At 49.6% G+C, this 8,424-nt stretch overlaps 1 protein-coding gene across 3 annotated transcripts in view; it reads left to right on the top strand.

Moving 5' to 3' along the window:
- Positions 6,128-8,424, top strand: part of IGDCC4 (immunoglobulin superfamily DCC subclass member 4) — an 85,293-nt gene continuing 82,996 nt past the window's right edge. For all 3 annotated transcript variants that reach the window (XM_021407564.1, XM_021407566.1, XM_021407563.1), the window contains exon 1: positions 6,128-7,172. The gene's annotated coding sequence lies outside the window, so the exon portion shown is untranslated. The remainder of the gene's footprint in view (positions 7,173-8,424) is intronic.

The following is an 8,424-nucleotide window of genomic DNA, read 5'->3' as shown; positions in this document are numbered from 1 at the left end:
TTCTGCAGATATTTGAGCCTGGGCAAGGCTAAACATGCTCCTTGAGATGAAGAGTTGGTAGAGCAGGACGAACTTCCCATGGTGTCCCAGCTGGGATGAGGTTTTTCAGAAATCACTGTCCTGCCCATGGTGTAAGTGCTGCGTGCCAGAGGCTGCCTGATTTTTTTGCTCAGTGCTCTGGGCTTTGCAAACATCAGAGCACATTTATCTGCGTTTGTGCAGTGGGTTTGCTTCTGAATGAGTAAAGCCTGTAACTGATGTGTTGCAGGATCTGTGCTCTGGGTAGGACTGATGGAAAGCAGCCGGTACCATTGTGTTCCGAGGAAGGAGGGGATGCTAGTGGGGAAAAGAGTGAAGCTGGAGGCTGGCTGTGTGACCCAGAGCAACCTGAGTCCACTGGGCCTGCCCTTAGCTTCCTGCTTACTGAACTGCATGTCTGGGTAGAGCTGGGCTGGGCAGGACCCAGGCCTTCGGGTTTTGGTGCAATTATAAATCGAAGAGTGAGCTGCTGTGGTGTTTGCAGCTCCATGCCAGGATCTGATGGCTAAGGCAAAGGAGCTGGCAGAGATGTGATTCTCAGGGAATGATGGATTAGCATCTCCCATGTTTCTGTGTCGTGCTGACAGATGAGCATGCACCACTGGGCAGGCAGATTGCTGCTGCTGAGCATCCAGGTTGGGTGGTGCTTGTTTCCAGGCCGGGTTGGTGGCTGTGGGGCTGCAGGCTCCTGCTCTTCCCTGTGCACCTCCATCGACCAACATTAACAGAGGCTGCTGGTACCAGCAAAGCCTTTGGGCTTTTGGGCCCCCATTTATCCCATCTCCAGCCCATTCTGAGTCCGCTCCCTTGACTGCTGGGGAGGAATGATACCACAGTTCCCATGGAGACTCATTCCTTCCCCTGCATGGCATCGCTGCAGCACTTCACAGGCTTTTCAGACCGCAGCAAAGCGTGTTTTTCTGCACAGTTTAGAAAGGGGTTTCATTTGCAGTGGGGCAAGCAGGTGGGCATGGATGTGCTTCCTGCTGCTTGTTGCTGGAAGGAGCTCAAAAACATACCCCGTACCTGGGAGGAACGCCGCTTCATCCCACGCTGCTGCTGAGCTCCATGCACCCAGCAAATCCCCTACAGCTGTGCTGCTGGCACATCCTGGATGTGAACCTGTGCTCCAAATTTGTCCTTGGTGTCGTGGCTGCAACAAGGGGAATCCTGCTGCATGAGAGCATGAGGGGTCCTGGTGTGGGTTGTGTGATGATGAGAGCTGCTTCATGAGAGCTGTTCCCCCTCCCATTTTCAGCATTGCCCTGTGCTGGTCCTGCCCCAGTCCCATCCTACACCGGCAATTTGTCCTCTCTTTGGAGTTCATCGTTCTGGTCTGGGGCAGCATAACGGAAATATCTTTCCTGGAAGAACTTACAGCATGCACTAAAGAAACCCTCTGCGCACCTTATGGGAGAAAGAACGGAACTGCAAATGGTACAGGAGAGCACATAGCTGCGTCTCCCTCCCCGAAGGCTTTTTTCAGGCTGAGCCAACAGACGGAGCAGTGCGGGAGCTGTCGCTGGGTCCCTGGGAGACGGGGGCTCGCGCTCCTCCCACGCGGCGCAGCCGGGCTGGCCGGGAGCCAGGCTGTGCACTTCGCAGGGAATTCGCGATTTCAGTGATTCCTCCGGTCTGAAACGGATCAAAAGCAAACGGCAGATTTGCTCTGCCAAGCAAAATTCTGGAGAGGCAAAAATCTGAGCGTCTTCACTTTGAATTCAGCCTTTTCCATTTGTGTTTGACAATGTTATAGTTGGAAGCTTTAAACCTGTTGGAAAGGGAAAGCCAAAATGTTGGAACTGAGCGCTTGGGACCTTCTGGAAACTCTCTCCTGTTGTCTTCCAGGCACAACCTTGTCTAAGCAGACCCGGTATCGTTCAGCTCGACCCCGATTTCTGTTGCCTGCGACCTCGCTGGTGGGGGAATGTTCCTGGCACAGCAGCAGCCGTGCCTGGTGTTGGCAGGGCCCGGAGCCCTTTTCTTTCCCGTTGAAATTTCACAGTTTTATTTTTTTCCCCCATCACCGTTCCCCTTCCCACATTGCAGTGGTGGAGGAACATCTGGATTTGCTCCTCTGCCTTTATATTTCTTAAAATAAAATCACAGCAGTCACCTGAAGGCTGAACACCTGAAGTGACTGGGACTGGTTTCCTACCGGTGCCACTCAAAAAATCCCCAACTTTGGCTTCTTCGGCCCCATTGGCAGCTTGGGGGTCAGGTTTTGCCTGGGGAATACGCTGTTGTCCCAGTGATTCAGGAGCCCTTTTCCCACCGAGCAATGGTCCCTTTCTTTGGGGCACAATGAGCCCTCTTGCTGCCTTTCTTGCCTTTTCTTCCCTGGCTTTCCCACATTCTGTTCACACCTTCATGAATATTCAGAGGCCATTGGCCATATGAAGCTACTGAGAGCTCTTGTTAACACTTCTCCTAATGACATGCACCTTCAATAGAAAACAAAAACACAGATAAGAGCTTGTTAGTGGAGACCCTTGTTCCCCACCTAACAAGGTTTCCATTGACTCGGACACTTGTGGTGACACATTGCTTGCTCTCACTGTTGCCTCTTTTGATTTCCGACTGGCTTTTACCGAGGGTTTTTTTCTATTTTTTCCCTTTTTCTTTAATTGTGCGGTTTTAAGCTAATTAAGGAGGAGGTCAGGGCTCCCTCCCAATGCCGTACGGTGCGTGCGGGTGGGAGACACTCGGCTGTGGCGCGTGGGAATGTGGCACTGGGAGCAGCATCGGGACGCAAGTCCCCACCGCCCAGTGTCCCCATTGGCCAAAGCGCTGTCCCCAAGGCGATGGGGTGACACCGAAACATCTCTGAGCTCCTTTGCCGTGCTCTCAGGGTGCTCCTGGAGGCGTTGCCCCTAACACGAGGGCTCTTCTCCTGTTCTCTGGTCATGCTCTGCTCCCACTGCTACCCGTGAGGCTTTCATTAGGCTGGGCCCACCCATTTGATCCTGTGAAATCCCTGCTTGGATTTTTCTTTTTTATTTGGCCACACCTCATTATTTCTGCTGTTATTGGGCTCTTGCAGCGTTGTTTGTCGTCTTGTGAAGGCCCCTTAGTTTCTATGGATACTGCTTCCCCAAGTGGCCAGGCTATCAATTAAGACAGCGTTGTGTCTGAACTCTTCCCGGGGACTTTGTGTGGAGGCAGAGATGACTCCTCCGAAACATTCTAGTCGTTGCAGCACTGCTGCTCACTTGTGTTTTCTTAGCGTTGCCATGCAGGGTTTCTACAACTGTAGATATTTAAGGATTTCTCAGAAGTCTCAGGAGCCGTACAGCCCTTCCTCCGGCCCAAGACCCCGAGCACTGGTCGCTATGCAGTGGGAATCAACGTCCTGGGGCAGGAGGCAGTAGAGAAACGGGCTTGGGTTGTGATGCCAGTTCTGGGTGGTGATTACAGTTCTTTATATGCTCTAAACTGGTTTATCTATCCCCAGGTAGATGCGTGCTGCCAGCAGTGCTGTAATATCCATCGAGGGCCGCCCAGAGGTATGAGGAATCAACTCACATGTTATTAGCTAATAGAGGGAAGTGATTCGATATGGGTCTCAGAAGCTGGAGCAGATAAATAGGATGATAAATGTTGGCATTAGCAGACGTGACCGACTCCTCTGTCTCTGTGATTTGGTAGTTCCCAGTAATTAAATAGTTGGAGCCTAATGTATTTTAAACTAGAGCCGCAGCCCGTAAATCATGCAGATTACGCTCTTCCCTGCTGCGCACGCTCTGGCTCAGGAAGAATTCCCGTTCCTGCGGCACAGCTGCTGCCGGCCACTGCATCGTGGCCAACGATCCCATCCTGGAGCCCAGCAGGCAGCCGGGAGGGCACCCCGCAGCCTTCCCAGCTTGGGTTGTCTCCTTGTGGTTAGACCAGCTTCACATAAACATGCGAACGCACCCAAGATGGCCAACAGCCCTAAAACCCTGCTGCAAAACGTGCCGGTCGTGGCTGAAAGCCGTACTGCATCGCTGCGAGAGCATCCCCATCCTGTTTGTACTTGCACCAAGGTTTGGTTTTTCTTTGCAGCCAGACTTGCGCTAAATACGCATTTCTGTCGTATTTTTACATAGGTTGTCCAAGAAGGAAACGCAACTATTTCCACCTGAGCTTGGAGTTGCATCAAAGTAAGAGCTATTTTTGTTTTCGTACACAACTGTTCTCCATCTCTCATCCTCCTCCCGGCCAGAGCTGATTTTTCTGTGGGAGGCTGGATGTATGATGGAGAGTTTCTCCATTAACATTTAGCAAAGGCCAGATTTAAACATTTCCATGCCATCCGGCCATTTAACACCTTTTAACAGTGTTCCTGGATGAGCTCTGGCTTTCACTCGAAAATGTCTCGGTGATATCTGGCATTCAGCAGAGCTGTCACCGTGCCCCTGCCCACACGCAGCAACGCCGCAGTGATAAAACCTCTGCTGGCTCTTCCTGGATTTAATTATTTCTAATAAAATCTATTTGTGCCTCAAATTCTCAACTCAAATTCTCTTCCAGCTCATGCATTTTTAAATAAAGCAAGTAATTTTGCTGTGTTATTACAAATTACGACCACTGAGGTCTTGCTGCATGCAACAGCCATAAGAAGGCTAAAGGTGTGGGTTCTTCCATTTTAGCTGATACAAATATTCCTTCTCCATCTTTATCAGTGTAAGCTGGTGATCTTCAACCCATGGGGAAACCTTCCCGTGCGCAAACATTTCTGGAAGGAATTAATTCCCAGCCCTGGCCGACATAGGGTCCTAAGGCAGGGGGGTTGGAACTGGATGATATGTGAGGTCCCTTCCAGCCCAAACCATTCTGTGACTCTATGATCCTGGGGTCCTAAGGCTGCTCTGTTGGCGCTTACAGCTGTCAACCCCATGCCATTTATGTACAGCTATACCTTAGGGACCTCTTAGCTTGACTGCAGGTCTGATAACCGAGCTTGCTTCATTTCTCCCTTAGCCATAGGATGTACTTGTTAAATACAGCAATTAGGAAGGGGAGAAAAGAAGACCTTTTCCCAACGAGGATATAAAACTTCCTTCAAATTGGCTGTGTCACTAGAGACCCAAAACTAATAAGTCGATCCTACATCTGTATAATAAACTCATTTATTAGGTTTTTATTTTAAGAGTCGGTAGCATTAATTAGATTGATATGGGCCATAAATCACTTGATTTGGCTGAGCCCTCAGATACTTGTAATTTAAATTAATACAAGTGCAGTTTAATTAATCTGATTAAATCCTGGGCCCAGAAAAGCACTATTTGCAGCATCCAGGAGCACAGTAATGGGGAAGATGAGTGTTTTAGAGTAACGCATCTTCCTCGGTGGAGGGCCAGGTGGCTTGGCTGCTGAATGGAGGCACAACAGCGGAGCTGCAGAAGAGGCAGCCTGTGAGAACCACGAGAGCTTAAAGCCCACCGAGCCCCTTCCCTTCTGTGGGCTGGCTGCCCCCACCAGCTCAGGCTGCCCAGGGCCCCATCCATGGCCTCGGGCAGCTCCAGGGATGGAGCACCCACAGCTTCAATGGGCAGCAGTGCCAGGGTCTCACCACTCTCTGAGCAGATCCTGAGTTTAAGCGAGCTCCCCATAGATAGAAGTGGGATTCAGCTCCCACTGTGCTCCATACCCTTTGGTTTCTCTGTGGTGGCACAACTCTGAAATTCACTCACCACAAATCCCCTCTGAAGCCCCCTGAGGACCTGGCGCGTTCAGTGGCACAGCACCAGCCTGGCTCTGCACAGCCACAGGTTGTTTCCATCAGGGTACGTATGACATAAAATAAGTTTTATTTGAAAGCAGGAGATAACGCTATTACAGCAGTTGGATTAATCTAATATTCTCCTTCATCGTCAAAAGGGAATTGCCTAAATAGCCAGAGAGAGATGTGTTTTACCAGTCCTTCTTAAGGGCTATCAGTCAGACTTTCTAGGGAAGCTATTTGCTCACGGGAAGGAAATCAGATTCCCCACAGCTTTGCTTGCAGCCTCGCAGCACAAAAGCTGCTCTGCAAACAGCGTGGCCAAGCTTCCCTCCACCCGGTCTGGAGGAAAAAATCACACGGAGGGAGCCTGTCAGAAAAGAGGGAAAACAGCCCAATTAGAGGCAGCGATCTCGTAGCTCTCTGCCCTCTCTCCCCTGTGGATGAAGCAGATGTAAAACAATAGCTTTATTTGTGCAGAATTTAATTGGGAAGTTCAAAGGAAGCGTCGGAGGCTCTTTTGATCTCTGGGTGTTTGAACGCCACGTTGCATCGGTGCCTGCTGGCCATGGCGGTGACCTCTCGTGTTAATTAGTGTTTATCTGAAATCGAATTAGCTCGCAACTGGGAGAAAGCAGAGTGAAAATCAGAGGATAATCACAGATTTGTGTGATTCTCACTTAGAGGTAAAGCAGGTCTCTGGCTGCGGGAGCTGGCATTAAAATAACTCTGAGAACATTACATTTGGGCGTTGCTTTTGTAACGCTCTCTGTCCGATGGTGCTATTTCTCTTACTAATACCCCGTGCTGCCTTCATCTTTGCTGAGTCTGCTGCTCCGTGCTGCTCACTGGAACTTAAACCATAAACCAACACTGAACAATGATGCATTATTTATAGCAGACCGAAAGCTGTAAGGTTGACAATGGTGCAAAGCTTCTCTTTCTTGTGGTCAGTAATCCATAAATAAATACATCATCTGTTGAGGGTTGTAGGACTGTCAGATGGATGGGAATAGCCTGCGTTATACAACGAGGGCACGGGGATGCTGTGAGAGCCAGCACCTGCTTCTGCTGCAAATTGGCCATTTCTGAGTAATGGTGTTAAAAGCCTTCACCTGGAGGGAGGTGTGAGTGATCTTGGTGCCCAGCTGTGGAGCTGGGTGGAAGGTGGAGGGCAGCAGAGGTTCTTGGTGTACGGGAGAAATGTGTGAAGCTGTTAGGTTCTGTGCCTCTGTGTGAAATATTATACCGGGCTTTGTAGTGAAAGCTATATTAAGAGGAAGGTGTATGGCCCCAGTTTCTGAGCAGAGAATAGCCAGGGACATGGAAGTTTAATGCCTGTCTGCCACGAACATCTGTAGAGCTTCAGCATGTCAGGCTGGAATGAAATCCTCAGCTCAAATCCAGGTCCAGCATCTCCCAGGTGCAGGTATGTTTTCATTCAAACCTTCCCCTTAGCTCAGAAGCCAGACCTGAGCAATGCTGGCTGAAGGGTGGCTGCTGCTGCTTGCCCATGTAGAGCAAAGTGCTGCAAAACCACCTGGTGGCACGCGTGCCACATCTGTGGGTGCCAGAAACACCCCAATGGCATAAAGGTATTCTGCATCCTTGGGTGCTTGCTACTCCATTTTCGGGGCTCAGCCACCAGAGGGTGGCATGATGATGCTCAGCACGCAGCCTGCCTGCTTCTGCTGCTTGCTCCGAGCGTGGCATTTTATAGCGGCGCTGGAGATCTAATAAAACTTCAGAGCAGATCTTTCTTTTTGGCACACGGACGTGTTTCCCACTACAGAGGAGCCTGACAGGTGTTTCCATTGGCAGCCCTGATGTGCAGCAGTCCTTGATGTTACATATGTTCTTTATGCCTAAAACCAACCTTGGTTAGTAGGTAGCGCAGCAGCATATAAAATTTAGACTATTTAGAGATCAAACCTTTTACTGACAGTTGGTAACTGCTATAGGGAGAGGTACACAGATGTTGTTTATGAGCAAATATTTTTTTTCATAGATGTGTGTTTATAGGACAGTGATGTTCTGTGCAACTGCTTGTAACACATGGGGGTGGTTCTGCTGGAGTTTTATTTGGTTAACTAATACACAGGCATAGAAAAGACTCTTGGCTTAAAGCGAGAGGGACTAACCTGAAGAAAACATTCATTTCATCTAAAATCTGCCCAATCTGGGCTGTCTCAGCATGTTTTCCTGAAGCTGGCTTACAGTAACCTAACCCCAGCTCCTGTCTCAAATAACAAACCAGCAGTGGGGCTCCGTGCAAGGCAGGTTAGCATTTGATGGTTCCCATCCTCACTTGGGTGACAAGTCCCAGTGAGCAGCTGGAACAGAGCACAGAGGACGTCTAGGCAGCGATATGAGCTAAAGAGACAAAAAAAAAAAAAACAAAAAAAACCCCAAGTTTTATGTATGCAGGTTGCTTTAACATGATGGTTCCCACCTGCAGACAGGTGATGTTGCTATTCGGAACAAGCTTTGGTCTCACTGTGATCCCTTTCACAGCCCAGCACTCATCTGAACCCAAGCTCCCCCGTCCTGGGTGCACGCAGGTTTCTGCACTCAGGGTTCTGGCTCTAGGGCCAGCCCCTTGTTTGCAGTGAATGTGTTTTAAATATGAGCTTCCTAATCTCATTACCTGCTGGCTTTTCCTCTTCTATTTGTTTTTCTCC

This window comes from Numida meleagris, chromosome 9 (assembly GCF_002078875.1).
Source record: "Numida meleagris isolate 19003 breed g44 Domestic line chromosome 9, NumMel1.0, whole genome shotgun sequence".
Lineage (NCBI taxonomy): Eukaryota > Metazoa > Chordata > Aves > Galliformes > Numididae > Numida > Numida meleagris.
The sequence above is the reverse complement of the archived record's forward strand: the minus strand, read 5'-3'. Positions and strand labels throughout refer to the sequence as shown.